The sequence below is a fragment of the Falco punctatus genome, assembly GCF_963210335.1.
Source record: "Falco punctatus genome assembly, chromosome: 4".
In the NCBI taxonomy this organism is placed as follows: Eukaryota; Metazoa; Chordata; class Aves; order Falconiformes; family Falconidae; genus Falco; species Falco punctatus.
In genome coordinates this window covers 26,966,267-26,981,211 of record NC_137583.1, presented here as the reverse complement: position 1 = coordinate 26,981,211, position 14,945 = coordinate 26,966,267, and the positions used below count along the sequence as shown (strand labels likewise).

At 43.1% G+C, this 14,945-nt stretch overlaps 1 protein-coding gene across 2 annotated transcripts in view; it reads right to left on the bottom strand.

Annotated features, from left to right (window-relative positions):
* Positions 1-14,945, bottom strand: part of LOC308063483 (otoancorin-like) — a 65,306-nt gene that overhangs the window by 33,509 nt on the left and 16,852 nt on the right. Inside the window, exons 1-2 of one of the 2 annotated variants that reach the window (XM_080386526.1) lie at positions 1,965-13,129; positions 391-512 (exon numbers count right to left, since the gene is read on the bottom strand). The exons of the other annotated variant lie outside the window; for it this stretch is intronic. The gene's annotated coding sequence lies outside the window, so the exon portion shown is untranslated. Of the gene's footprint in view, positions 1-390; positions 513-1,964; positions 13,130-14,945 lie in introns of those variants that run through there. 2 annotated transcript variants of the gene reach the window in all.

The following is a 14,945-nucleotide window of genomic DNA, read 5'->3' as shown; positions in this document are numbered from 1 at the left end:
AAGAGGTTGTGAAGGAGGTGTAACAGATCCTGCTACAGGCTACACTGCAGAGACACAATGTCCAAGTCACTGAAGTGAGTCCAGAATCATATAAAAGTAAATGACAATGAGAGTCAGATCCTTTGTTTTTTTAACCAGTTCCACTGCCACCACAAAAGGCTTACAAAAGAAGGACCATCTTCTTACAGTATTGTCTTGTTATCAATAAAAAAGGGCAAGGCAGCTAGACAGCATAGCAATGGTAAGGCTGACAAAACTCTGGGAAATGAAGCATAACAAAATATCTCAGCAATGAGGTGCTTCTGAAAAAAAACATTTTTCCCAGGTCATTCATTCTTAAGAAATAAATAAGCAAAAATAAACTCCAACTGGGCTGTTGTTTATACTCACCTTCCTTTCAGTTCCCTGATCCCATCAGATGGTCTGTGACACACTGTAACTCACTCTCTCACTGAGACTTTCAGCCCCTTCTTTAACACTGTCCCTCTCAGACACACGGTGGTGGCTAAATCCTGGAAATAAAGGATTCTTTGGATGAGAAAGATTGTGCCAGTTCAGGGTAGTGACAATTTCAAGTGATCTTGTTTTTCTGCAGCATAGCCATACAAGGACATCACCTGAAGGGTGATTCGGCTTTGCTACCATTTTAATACCAAGTTAAGCCCCGAGTAGATAATGCTGTAAGGTGTAATCACTGCACCCTTACACACCCTTCTCACTAGACAAGAGGGTCTGACCCCGACGAAGGTGACAGTCAGTTGCTTGACTTAGGAGCAGCTACTTCCCAGCTACATCCCAGAACTGACCCCCTAAATGCAGTAACTGTAATAGGCCACTGGTAACGGTCAATATCTGTTATCAGCCTCTTCCTCACTGCAGAATTGCCCAGGGACTCTCACTGGGTGGCTGTGCCCCATACCTCAGGAGCTGCTACCATTGAGGATGTCACCCAGTCCTCATTTCCATACAAAAGCCACGAGCAAGCAGGTGGCACTCACCTGTGCATGTTGCCTGGGGTGCAGAACAGGACCTGTGTCGCAGGCACACCCTGCAACACCCTTTCCAAATAATCAGTGCACTTGCAGGCATTTGTTTAGCTGGCAGAGCGCACTGCAGTAGACACACGGAAACATCCCCAGCCCAGCTGAGCCCCTGTGACATTCAGGCAGGACTAGCCACAAATCCCCTGAGAACACTGATGGTCACGATGGTATGGGCACTCCCCTCAGAGAGAAATGAGCTCTGAGCATCAGCACGGTACATGCAGGCTGCCACAAAAAATGCACACTGATCCATTCAGGGATGTGATGGTTAAACTCAGGTTCATGTTCATATTTACAGATAGTTTTAATGTGCAGGAGAAAACAAAGAGGTATTTTATTCCAAGCCTCCCACATGCATCTAAGATGATATGTGTGAAGCAAAATACAGAATACAGCCTAGAGAAAACAACACCAAGAAACAAGACAAAAGAAATACCTGTCCCCAACAGAAAATTGTTGTAAAGGGCAAGATTTGTGGATTTAATTTAAAAATTCCTTTCACCAACAGAGGAGGAGGAGGTAAATCACACTGCCAAACAGTAAACATGAAGAAAAGCAACAAATAACATTTATGTAGTTTACCATAACACAACTGAAAATATAAAAGCTCTCTGGTTTATTGCTGTAGACACAGAACATGTTTGTGCTCTGAAGTAATGCATGAGACACTGATAACACAGTGCCTGCAGAGTCAAGTGCAGGATTGATTCCTCATTTAAAGAAAGCTTATATCCTTGACCTCATGTAGGAAAATTGCAGCCCTAATATCTGACAGGTGAAAAACTGCATCTCACAATGCCCCAGAGAATGCAGGGGTATGCAGGCAGTGTGCCAGATTTATGTTTGGAGTAAATCTCAGTCCACGATCATCATTCAGAACACCTTTCCTTACAGGGCAGCTTGCCCCAAGGATATACTTACCCCAGGTATTTCTGAGGGGAGGATTTCCTGCTGAAGAGGGATGTAGAGAGTCATTGAGCCTAACACCAGGGCCCTGCAGTCACATCTTCCTGCTGCACCCATGTGGAGATTGCATGAGCAAAATACTGCTACCATCTTGGATGTAACAATGGGGGAAGGTGAGATCTTCAAGTGTTAAGGAAGTTCAGAGCATGTACTGTGATAACAGATGAATGTGGAAGTAAGTAGGATTAAAAGCAATCAGACTACACAACCCACCTCCCCACCCCCCCAATCAACCTGTTTGCAGCCAGGAGCAGAGATATCATGAGGGACATCTTCTGGCATCAGACCAGCTCTTGTCTCACTCCTTACGAGCGTCCCAGAGGAATGTAACAGCTCCTGGAGCTGGAGTGAGTGACCTGGAAGAGGATGCATAGAGAGCAGTCACATGTTGACACTCCCTTAACGGCAGCAGAAATGTGGGGATTGAAACAGGCCAGAGGAGATGACCGAGGTGATCTATAATAAGCCCTTGGTATAAACCAAGTCAGAAAGTGGTCCTGCTGGGTGCTTCCACCAGCCGAACAACAGGCCTTGGGAGGAGACAAGCACAGCAGCCCCGATCTTTTCAGGACCTGTACAGGATGGGTTTCTTTACACCCAATCATCTTGCAACAGCCTGGTTTTATCCATGGTTTACACCGGGGCTTGGTTTGGCTCCTAGCAAGGTGCAAAATCAATGTTTCCTTCAGAAGTCAAAACTGTTTCATAAAAAACACATTTTGTATAACTCTACTTCCCCTGGGCTGAGTTCTCAGCATGAGTGGTAGTGCTTTCTGCATTCCTCCTCTTTCCCATTCCAGAAGCTGCTTCAATTAAAGATAAAACTCTTGATTCTGTCCTGAGAACAAGAGGTACCAAGCCTGTCAGAGATCAAAATACCCACTGACCTCAGCAGCAAGTTCTTGTGAAAGTACAGCTGGCCTCCAAAGTATCTGACAACTTCCAAAAAGCTTAATGGAGAGTGAAAAATACCTCATTCAGTTCATTCTAGCACTAATTTAAATCAAGACTGGCTGCATACTGTGAATCACACGTTACTGATGATACTTTGCTAAAGACTGGGTGTCCAGGAAGCTAAGCTGGGCTTTGAAATACAGCACGGGAGTGAACATCTTCTGAATAAAATCATAAAAACCTCTGAAGCATTACTATTTCTCACCAGCTCAATCTCAGGGCTCTGATGACACAAGAGGAAATATCAAGATAGCATTTAAATTTTGCTGATTCTGACTACAATCTAATTCAATAATTGTCACTTGTGTGAGCAGTATTTGCTCTCATAGTCACATCATAGCCTGCACGACTAGTCACCCAAGACAGACATATTTGGTCAGACTTCTAACAGACGCCGACAGGCCTCACAGGACTCCTGAGTGTTTGGTGTACTGAAGAAAGTAAAGCTTTGAAAAGTAGCAGGTGATAATAAATCAGCTGTGTCCATATTAACAGGAGCTTGGCAGGGTCCTTACAAATGGCAAGGATTAAAGGCATGGCCATGTATGACAAAGGACCGTAATTCACCTCCCCTAAAGCTGAAGAGTCAGCTTCCTTTCACTATTGAGATGAAACTCACATTTCAGAACTGCATCAGGGACGACCACAGAAACAAAGAACTTCCTCTTCTAAAACCATCCTCTTGACATTAAGCCACAACCCACAAACCTTCTTTAAATCACAGATATACAAGAAGACAAACCGGTCTCGCACCTATCAGCCTTCATCAGTGTTTTTAAAATCTCCCTTCACTCCCTGACCTCAAGCACACAACTGACCGCCCAAGGTCCAACTGGCTCCAGCCATTCGGGTGCCTGCAGTGGCTGCTGTCTTCCTCCACATTCCCGTACTGCCCAGGGGAGCAGCAGTCCAGCCCCTGGCAAACCCCTCTGATACCTCTAAGGTATTGACCTACCTCCTCTGAAGCAAAACCCCATCAAACCTTTCTGATATTGGGCAGAAGCTTCCAAAGAAGCAGAACAAAGCATCTTTCCATCCACTGGAAGCTCAGAGATGGAATTCATTGTCACCGGACACCAGAGATGCCAAAATGCAATTAGACAAATTCATGCAAGACAAGTCCACCATGGGGCCCTTAAGTACAAAGACACGTTTCCATTCCCTGGCTTAGGAATTCCTCTGACAGAGACAGCTGAAACCAGGGATTCACAGGTCAAATTCAGAAGAGTCTGTTTGTAAGTTCTTACATTCAATTCAGCAAGAGTTTGCACCCATTTCAGTTTTTAGGATACAGAAGCACTTTCCTGAGCCAAAAAAAAGAGATAGTTGAATAGAGCAAGCAGCTAAGAAAAATCATACGGAAAATGTAGACTGTGAGCTTATTCAAACAATCCCTTTGGGATCAAAAGTACAACAGAACAGATGATTAGCCCATCACAACAGAAGTATCCTAACAAGCCTGCAAGGAAACTGTCCTTACATAGATTCAATGCTTTTCTTTACACCACTACTGAGGAAATGTTTCCTGTACCAGAGTAAGTGCATAACAACCAGTAACTGCAGCAACAGTTTATTAAAGCAGTGTTATGTGATGCCTCTTTGTTGGCTAGCCATTAACTTCCTATTGGAGCTGAGACTTAATTTCCATGAGACTACACAGTAAAATTCTGCCAAGTTCTGAGCTTTCCAGGGGATGTTCAACACCCCCCCACAAACCCACTTGGGAAAATAATACAGAAATTTTGTCTATACAATTGCACTATCAATTCTATGACCTTTCCTATAAGCTATTCTCACTTTAAGGCAGCTCATTTCCATGCTGAATGGGTGGAGAAGGACAGAGACCGCTACTGGAGTTCAAATTTTTTTTAACAAGTGGCAGTAGTTATGTGATACCTGAGGATACCTCAGGAAGGGCTGGGCCTTTGTTGCTTGGAACAGAGTCAAAGAAGTCACCTGGCATCACTCACCATGTTCACTGCGATCAACTGGGTACCACCATATAAAAAGGTGGCACTGGAGAAAGAGCTACTGCTGTAGACAGTTGCTGGACTACATGCTGCTTTCTAGAATTCACGAAGTTCTGGAAGGAGAAAAAGTAAGTTTTGGGAGGTATGGCTGTTTTGTCTTTCAGCTAAACAATTAAGTTAATGATTATTAATGAGCAAGTTGCTACTCTGTGTAGGAATGTGTATGTTGTTGCTCTTCCATGTAATTAGGCAGAGGAATTGATTTCCAGTTGAACTGCATGTTGTTCTTGGCCAATTCCAGCCATTCCATTATCACTTACAAGGATTTTTAAATAATAAAGTGAGGTGCTCAGAGAAAAGATAGAGGCAGAAAGGCACAGTGAAAGTGATAGGTAAAATATGACACAATTTCAAAACAGCGATTGGTCAATGGCTGTGGCTGTTCTAGGACATAAGGTGGTTGAAAACTTGCTTTATCAAGGCAAGATATTACATTGATTGAAACACTGGAGGGATCTGTGGCACAGGCTTTGTGCTGTGCTTCAGTGAGATACGTTACAGAGAAGAATGTTGGAGAATTTCTAATGTAAGCGAGATCTGACTGTCTCTGGTCATCAAGCTGACTGACTGACAGTTGACAGAAAGTACATTAGGCAAAGAAAGTAACAACTTTCAAAGAAAGATACTTTTATGAAAAAATACAATCAGATTTTAGGGGTACCTTTTAGTGCTGGAGGAATGTTTCTGTTCACCGGTGATTAATATCAGCTCTGATTATTTGTGCAAGGCACCCATCCCTCTGTCTGTTTCACAAATGTTCAAGCCACTGACCTCTCCCTGGCACTAGCCACCATGCCAGGAGCAAAGTGAACCTGGGTCACAATCACCATAATGGAGCTGCCATTGGTTCCAAGGGATGTAAACAGAGATGCCAGGAGGATCCTTTGCCTTATAGCTTCACTTCCCAAGCTGCAGCATGCACAAACCCAGAGCAGCTTTCCAATACAGCCACAGAGACAACTTACAGAAGCATGTCTACTGTCAGGGAGCTTCCACTCACTTTGCAGGGATCTATACTTGCCCTTGGAGTAAACCTCAGAAAAGGCTGAAAGCCCTTATAGCAGTTAAGGAGAGCACTAGTTCCAGTGAGCAGTAAGGAAGTCTACAGCCAGACCATGGATGTGCTCAGTGCACTCCACTGTTCTCCAGCTCCATCTGCAGAGTAATGGTCCTGACAATCTGAGAAGTAAGGACAATTTTTGCAGAATTTCAGGAGAGTAGCTGTACTCAAAAGACACAATTCACAGATCTTTTATGCTTTTTTTCAGCCTTGAAAAGACAATCCAAGAAAAGAAGAGCAATGAAGGCAAAAGAAAGGCCACCACTTTTAATCGTGCTTATGACTTTACTCAGTTTAGGTAAGTCAATTCCGCCCCACAACCATGCTGAGGGCTGATTCCCACACAGCTGAATATACAGATTAGTGGATCAAAGCAAAGTGTCTCTGACGTTGTCAAGACCTTGCAGTGTGGTTTGGGCACCAACACTGAACATGTAGTGCTATGTAACAAAACCAGCACAAATGATTAGGGTGCATGCTCAGTATTAGTATATAACCAATGAAGGATGAAAATTTACCTTCATTTCATACTCTCCTAGTCTCTGTTCTTGCATTTCTGTGGGGGTCTAGAAGAGTTAGATGAAAATCAGTTTAGTTTCAGTCATCTAACTATTCCATCTGCATTTTGTTTTGTTTTTTTTTTCCCTAGGGCCACGTGTAAAAGGTTTAAATCAGGTATGTGTGTAACATCACCAAATGCTGTAAAAAACTTTTCTGTGTTATCAGTCATACAGCGGACACTTAGTAGTAACATCAGTTACCTGCAACAGCCACTTATGCACAAAATACACTTGTATCCACTTAAGAGCCATCTAGTGCAAGGGAATCTCCATAAGGTTACTAACAAAGACCTGCAATACTTCCCAGAGCTCCACAAGCCCACGGGCTGGAGCAGAGAAGGTATAATACTGCAGCCAGGGAGGATTCCTGCTTTAAAGCTGATCTGTTGGCTGGAATAAAAGTGCAGCTCCACCAAGACACTGATCATCAGCTCATACCAGCTGAGAATCTGGTCAAGTCTGTCCTGAGCTGGGAGCAACCAGTCTGTTCTAACCAACAGATGCATAGTGGTACTGGGCACCTTTCAACCCATCCCAATGGTTTGCCTGATGCAAACAGGGCAAGGCAGTACAGGAGTAATTGCTTCATAGCTAGCAGCCTGAGTAAATTACATCCTATTTCATGCCATGAATGCTCTGTCCTCACCAGTGCTTTCTCTCCTTTCTTTTCCCAGTGCCCAGCATTCCTCATGTGTAAGTAAAATTTTTTTTGTATCTAAGGTACCATTTGTACACTTGAGATGTTGGACAGGGTCTAGCACACAAAAGAGCACAATGGAAGTGTTTTGAAAGCTAATACCCCTAGGAAATATCCCTGAATAGAACCCGTGTAGATTTTCTGCATCACTTATTTAAGGGCTCTCTAAAGCATTTCAGGGGTCTCAGCCCAGCACTGAAAAGAAAAGCTATTATACACCCACAATTTCACATACAACATGAACAGGAAACACAAGGAGCAGAACAGAGAGATTGTCAAGTGTAAGACTGGAAGAAGTGTTCCGATACTTTCTGTACCCAAAGAAAAGCATCACATGTATCCTTAAAGTGAGAGACTAAAATATTAAATGTCATACACTTCTTTCTTCTTTCACAGCTCCAACATACTGCTCATCTGAAATCAGGTAGGCACCGCTGGGTACTGGTATCCACACTGCTTGGGAGAGATTACACTACTGCTAAAATATCTCCCAAAAGCTTCACCAAAAGAACCTGAGCCCTTTGCAGCCTACAAAGCCCTCTTCTCATCAGACATTTAATGGAAAATGTTCAATGTTTCCTGCTTCCTTTCCAGTTCAAATCTAAGCTCCATCCTGAAGAGCGGTGACTGGTGCAGCCCTTCCCTCCGGCAGTATGCCTGTGCTTCAGTAAGTCACCTCCAACAGGTCTCTCCTACTGACTCCCCAGATACTCCTTTCTAGCTACTTTAAGACACTCACAGTCAGATCTGGCTTCCCCTCCTTGGGCACATCAGACAGCCTTGCTCTGGAATCACTCCCACCAGGCAAAAGGCAGTAAGCCAGGCACTCCTCTTTCCCTTGAGATTGTCTGTAGGAACAAGGAGAGCAAGAGAACCTCAAACTTTGACCCTGGACTTGTAGTTCTTTACCCTTTTTTCTGACGTAACATGCTTGTGTCTGTCCCAGGGCACCAAGCTAACATCAAGACAACTCTCCTCCATCCTCAAGTGCTACATCACAGATGCTACTGCTCTCTTGGACCAAGAGACTTTCCTGCTCTTGTTTCAACAAGTCAACAGTGAAGTGCTGCAAACTGCTCTGAATGAAATCAGCGTGCAGGTAATATTAGCATTAGAGGAGAGGACCGTCAGCAGCTCCCTCTTTAGACCATATGCCGGCACGCTTTAGCCTGGGCTACATCCACAGCTGCTTGAGTACTTGACTGTTTTTTTCCCCCATGCTGCTAGACGAGCAGAGCTTATTCAATAGTTACCTTGAGAGCCTGCAGCTCTGGGTCTCTAGCATGTTGTTACTACAATTACACGGAAATGTGAGCACAAGTTTCAGTACAAACCAGCCTTCTCCTCTCTTCTCTTCCCTTCTTCCTCTCCAAATCCTCCCCAAGACCTTTCCCATTCTACTTAACAAGAACAGGAGAGGAGTCTGGCTACCAAGGTGATGAATCCACTTCTTACTCAGCTGAACACTTCCTTGTTCTCCTTCTCTACCTGCATTTACTTCTCTCTGTTGAAGAGAGCACAACCTACCTGAACAAGTTACTACCTTTCAGCCCAGACGCAGTTCTTGCCGTCTCCATGCTCCTAGCACAGTGCCAGCACCAAGGAAAATAGGTTTGTTCAAGCCACTCTCAGGAGTAATTTTCAAGGCAATATAGATGAACTCATATGAAGTAGCATTTGGGGATTAGAAGCACAAAGGCAATTTCTAGATCTTCTCAAGAAGAGCCAAGCCAGTTACAGTTGGACAAGCATGACAAGAATCAACTTGAAGACCCTGGGAAAAGGACAGCACTCTTGTCCCAGTGTTTGTGCAGAATCTGCCACAAAGAGTTTCTAGTCTTGGCACTACCCCTAAGCATGGCAATAATACCCGTAACACATTAGCAATACTTTGAGAATTTTCTGTCTTGTTTTCAGGTCCGCAGTGACCAGGTTGCGTCTGCCACCAAAGCCTTCATGTTAAATGCAGCATGGGAAGTCATGAAGTCTGATCCTAAAGTTGCAAATGCAGGTTTCCTGGCATCCTGGTTCCAGGAGACCCTGCATGCCTACCTTCCCTCCATCGGCACCAACATCCTGGACTGCATGGCACAGCTTCCAGTCACTTGTGATGGCCTAGCCACAGTGTATGTCTGTTCTAAGCTCAGGGTCTAATTAGATGGTATGCACGAGCGCGTGGTTTGACAGAACCAGGAAATGCATTGCAGGACTTTTTAAGATTTGAATTTTGATGTCTATTTTCCTGCCAGTTATCTCTGTTCTTAATTGGTGCTATTAAGATTGATCCACAGAAGAGTTAAGATAGGGCTAGAAAAAAAAAGGAAGATAGAACAAGATCCCAGAGCCCAGTCTGTGAAAGCTACCAGCAAAGAGCAATACAAAGGTAGCACACTGTCCAGACAGCGTGGTGTGCTTACTGGAATCAGTGTCACATGATTGTATAGGGTACAACCATATCTAATACTCATCCGTGCCTCACACACCTTCACTGCTGTTTGGGAGGTAGATGTAAGCAGGTTTCTGTTCCAGCCATATAAGAAAGCAGCAGATATTTATTAGACATAAATACCGTTTTTTACTATTACATTCTGTGCCTCTTGAGGACCTCTCCCACAGAGAGAAGCTGGTGAAGGAGATGAGTGGAAATGGGTAGAAACTTGGGAAGCAGCATGAAGCAGGATGGAGATGTGAAGGAATTAGCTGGGATATGGGAAGAGCTCTACAAATTCACCTTAGAACATGAAGGGTTATTTTATAGTTTCTGTCACGCACCCAAACAGAATTTCTAATGTTCATCTTAAAGAAGGAAATTAAAGGCACTATGAACTAACAAATTGTTATTCATATCAGCACTTGGCAATGGCTTTTGTCTCATCGGTTCCTTTTGAATTCTAGGGTTCAAGCTCTGGACACTGCTTATTCTGAGATGGACAACAGCACAAGGCAACTGGTAGCTGACTGGATCAGAAGATTCCTTACTACACAGGGTTAGTGATCAGTATTTACAGTCCAAATTTTCCTGATATAATTGCAATAGATTCAACAGAGATATCAGTATAAACTACTAACATCTATTGTCTGCAGAATAAGAATTAGCTGTTAAGATCAGATGATAAAGTACTCTAACGAAAATGATTCAGTAACATACCCTTGCTTCCAGCAGCACAATGAGATCATTTAAAAAGCTTTTCTGAACTCACGTCAAACCATTATGTTAGAGGACAGAACATCAGTGACAATGATGTTTTTTGGATCAAATTAATCTTATTTTTCCCCGTACCCTCCCTCCAAGCCTTTTCCATACCCATGGCCTCATAGGAGACCAACCCTTATCTGTCCATCAAGAAATAACAAGTTATTTTATGTTTTTAGTTTGCGAAAAAAATTCAGCAAAAGAGTGGCTACTGACCAACTGGAAGAGTTTCCAAAGTCATGCATCATATAATGATCTCACTTCTTGCTGGAGCAGCTTTGATGGGGTAAGAAATCACTTTGAAAATAAGGTTTCCTCCAGTTGTTTCACCCAGCAGGCTGTGAACACTCAAGCAACAGATAAGCAGGGGGATAAAGTGACTGAAACTTTTACTTGCCTATGGATTGTAGTATTGGTGGTTAGAACTACAGGTCAGTGAACAGGCTTCAGCAGTCCACACCCACATGGCACCTACTAACCTTACCTCATATATTCAACAATCTGGTAATTACAGTGTTGTATGGAAGAATTTAGCTCACATGGCAACTTGTTCAGTAGTTTAACCCTTGCCCTGGGTCTTTAGTCATGCCTCTCTGTTCCCAGTTTACAGCTCTCGAGGTGCTCACCGCCAGCCAGCTAGCTCAGCTTACAGCCCTCAGCCATGTGCTCTCCAACAGCAGCCTAGCCGCTGCCATCGCACAAGTGCTCAGCACCAATAATGTCCTCTACCTGGAAGACTACTTAACCGAGTTATCAGCTTTAAGACTGACTCCTCCGCTTGACCACAATGCAATGTACTCAATGCTGGAGACCATTTTAACCAAAGTCAGAGAGAACTTCCCAGATCTGTGCTCACCCTCCTTGAAAGACTTGTTTCAGGTGAAACTGAAAAGGATGTTGGCTGTTACTGATGCAAATATATTAAGACTCTTCCCAACAAAAATAGGCTGCACTGATTTCCAAGATATGTGAGTATACCTGTCATATGCACTTACTGAGAAATTAAGTTAGCAGAGATAATACATAAACATGGCTCAGCACTGCCAGCCTTGTGACTATTTTTATTACCTGTCACTGCTAAGACTACCATGAAAACAAACCTGCAGCACTTCTCATGTTGTCAAATGTTGCCCTGGAGATTTTGAAATGAGCACTTTTAGATTATGACCATAAGATAAATGATGTTATGTCTCTCCAGAAAAAGCAGTACAGCACAATGAAAATAACTATTAGCATAGGCTAAACTTGCCCAGAAGATATATGAACAAAGCACCTCAACACAAGTGAACATTAATCTTCTACAAGGTTCAAAACTGTTTTACTTATCTCTCACTGGGTAAAGTTATCTTAGGCTTTAAAAAGTATTCCTTTTTTTTTTTGGTACAGCATGGCTTATAACTACTTTGATGTGAAACACTGAAATCACATTTCATTTTTGTCAATATACAGCTATAAAGGACTGAATTCTGTGCACCATGAGTTAGATCCTGACACACAGAGAGCTGTATACCAAGCCAGAATGGATTTTCTCAACAGACAAGCAGCAAAAGAAGGTAACAGATTACTGCATATTACTTTCCTTTATGATCCTGTGAGTACTTTAATACTAAAACCTTACACTAGTTTTGAGCAACACATGAGCAGTAATACTCATATTTTCAAGATTACAACAAAATTCACAAAAACAAGCAGACTCTTGCCTCGTCTTGGGTGAACTACACCAGGAGTACTATCTGGTATGGCATGGCCAAGCTAAACCGCAGAAGGGTGGGATGATTCTAGTATCTGAATTTAGGATGAAACTTCAACCTCTTCATTGCACTCCTGAGCACCACTTTCTACTTCCTACATCCACTCTGAGCTTCTTCAAGGCCCAGCTGTAGCTACAGCACCATTTCCACCTCACCTTCTTACAGAGGAGTATTTTTCCAGGAGCACATGCCTCTCTGGCTGTCTTGCATAAATGAGCATCTCACGTTAGACAAAGCTTCCTTCTCTCCTGCCAACAGGCTGTCAGCTTCTGACTTCCCAACACCCTGTCTCTTGCAGGAGTAGCCTGTACATTCACCACTGCTAACAGTCGAGACTGGTTAGAGGACAACTTCGGCTTCTCTAGTATTTACGCTGACTACAGTGATCTCCTCCACCTCAACCCCAGCTTCAACGGAGTAGGTATCACACCAAGCAAAACTTACATTGGGATTCCACAAGGCTGCTCCGTTGTGTTGCTCTGCAATGGCAGTAGGGCATTGTCCTTGGCCTGGGGTTACCTGTAAGCTTCTGAGCAGCCACTCACATGCCAAAAGGCAAAAGCTGGTGGGGGCATTTAACTGCCTCTACAATGACATTCTTCTCCTTTCCTTTTTAGTTTGAAGTGACAGATATGCTAACTTCAGTGCAGCTAGGAAAGCTACTCATCACCTCCCGTATCCTGACTGACAACACCAGGGCCAACGCAGAGACAGATGTTACAGAGATCATGAAAACCCTCCAAACACGGAATGTCTCTGAACTACACACCTTTCTGTATGAAGTTAATTCTCTTGCAGCACAGGTAAGAGAGCTCCTCCAGTTGCAGACTCTAGGCACCATCCTTTCTCTTGTTGGGTCTCATTTTCATTTGCCCTTGCTCCTGACTGCACAATCATCAATAGATTTCTCCAAAGCAGATTTCTATAAAACAATATAATGGTATGATTCCAAACAAGCAGAATGATCAAGTTTCTCCGATTAAGCAGCAGCAGGGGGGAAAAAAAGAAAAAAGGAAAACAGCCCAGCACATTTTCATTTTCACTACCCAGCCATGTATCACAAAATCTGCTGTTCATATCTGCAAGAACAAAGCCACACTAATACACATAACTGAGACTGAAAGATAAGCATCTCCCATCACACTCCAGTAGCACATCACTTCCCATTTATTCTTCTTCCTAGATGCACAAGGAAAGCATAACAAGCACTGGGGTTCGTGACATAATGCTCAAAGGCATTTTCCAGATCCTGAAGCCACATTTTGCCTCAATGACAAGAACAGACTTGGAATCCCTGTTCAACGGGACACTGACCTTTTATCTAGGCTCCATCACTCACGATGAATTAATGACACTGCCTGCTGTCAGTGACTGCCCACTCTTACAAGTGATGTGAGTATAAGTCCAGCTCAGTTTCTCTCATCTGTGTGCACTGTAAAGGAGAATGTCACTGTAGCTACAGGGAGGGATCTGACGGACAAGCGAGAGGAAGAGTTGTGAATTCATCTGTCCCATCAAAGAAGACATTTCTAACTACCTGCACTAAAAATGTTATTAGCTTGGGTCTGTGAACGTCACTGAAAGTAAGTGATGCTGATGTGTCTCCTCTCTCCTTGACCTGCAGAGTGAGAGGTTTGGACTACGCGTTTGATGACATGACAACAGAGACAAAGACTGACATAACCCAATGGATTGTCCAAACTATTGCTCGCTTAGGTGAGCCTTTTCTTCCCACTGAGTTTGTTCAGGCATCTGGTTTCCCTCAGACCTTGCTGGCATGCGGATTTCTCCTCTGCCTAGGAGTTTTCAGTAATCTGGAGCCATGGTTTTTGTTGACTGTAAATGTTGCACTCCAATTACAGCTCAATAAGCCAGTTCCACCTCAGTGCAGCTTCCCCAATACAAAGTGGAGAGCAGCCCTTGTCCCTATAAAGCAGCAACACCAGAATTTCTTGTTGACTGAAGGGAAGGGCAAATTTAAAAAGAAAAAAAAATTGCATACTTATTATAAGTGCAAACTGCTTTTAAGACCTACTGAACCACTGAATTATGTTCCCTGTTCAACATCTTTGTCTTACAATGTTTGTAAGGAATAAAAGTTGAAATGTAACGAATCAGCAGTGTCCTGATTTCCATGAAATCACTAGTCACTACTTTGTGACAGTCTTTCAGGAACTGCACCAACATGAGCTACCCTAATCAAACCTGGTGATTCACTGCTTAGATGCATGGTAATTGGAAATACTTCCTCTATCATTTCCATAAATACCCTGGAATGATCTTTGGTTTTGTGAGTCTTAAACCGAAACACAAATGACTTTTTATTGCTGCATTTTAGATTGTGAGATGGATGAAAACTGGATGATGTTTAACTTCCGGAGATTCAGATCCATAGCTAACATCACAGACTTTGTTGCTGCCTATGAAAACTTTACTGGGGTAAGACTACTGATTTAGACACTTTGTCACAGAGCAAAACTATTCCTTTTTTTTTAGATAGTCACACAATTAATAGTGGGATTTATAGCCTGATAGCCAGAGAGTATTACAAAACAGCTTGAAGTACAGACATGAACGGAAAATGTGTTGCCCTTTCCTCCTTAATTAGAAACAATGGAATTTTTTCCATCCTTCTCAGGAGAGCGAGGACTTTCCCCTCTGCTACAAGAAGAGTTCAACTAGTTTCTGATT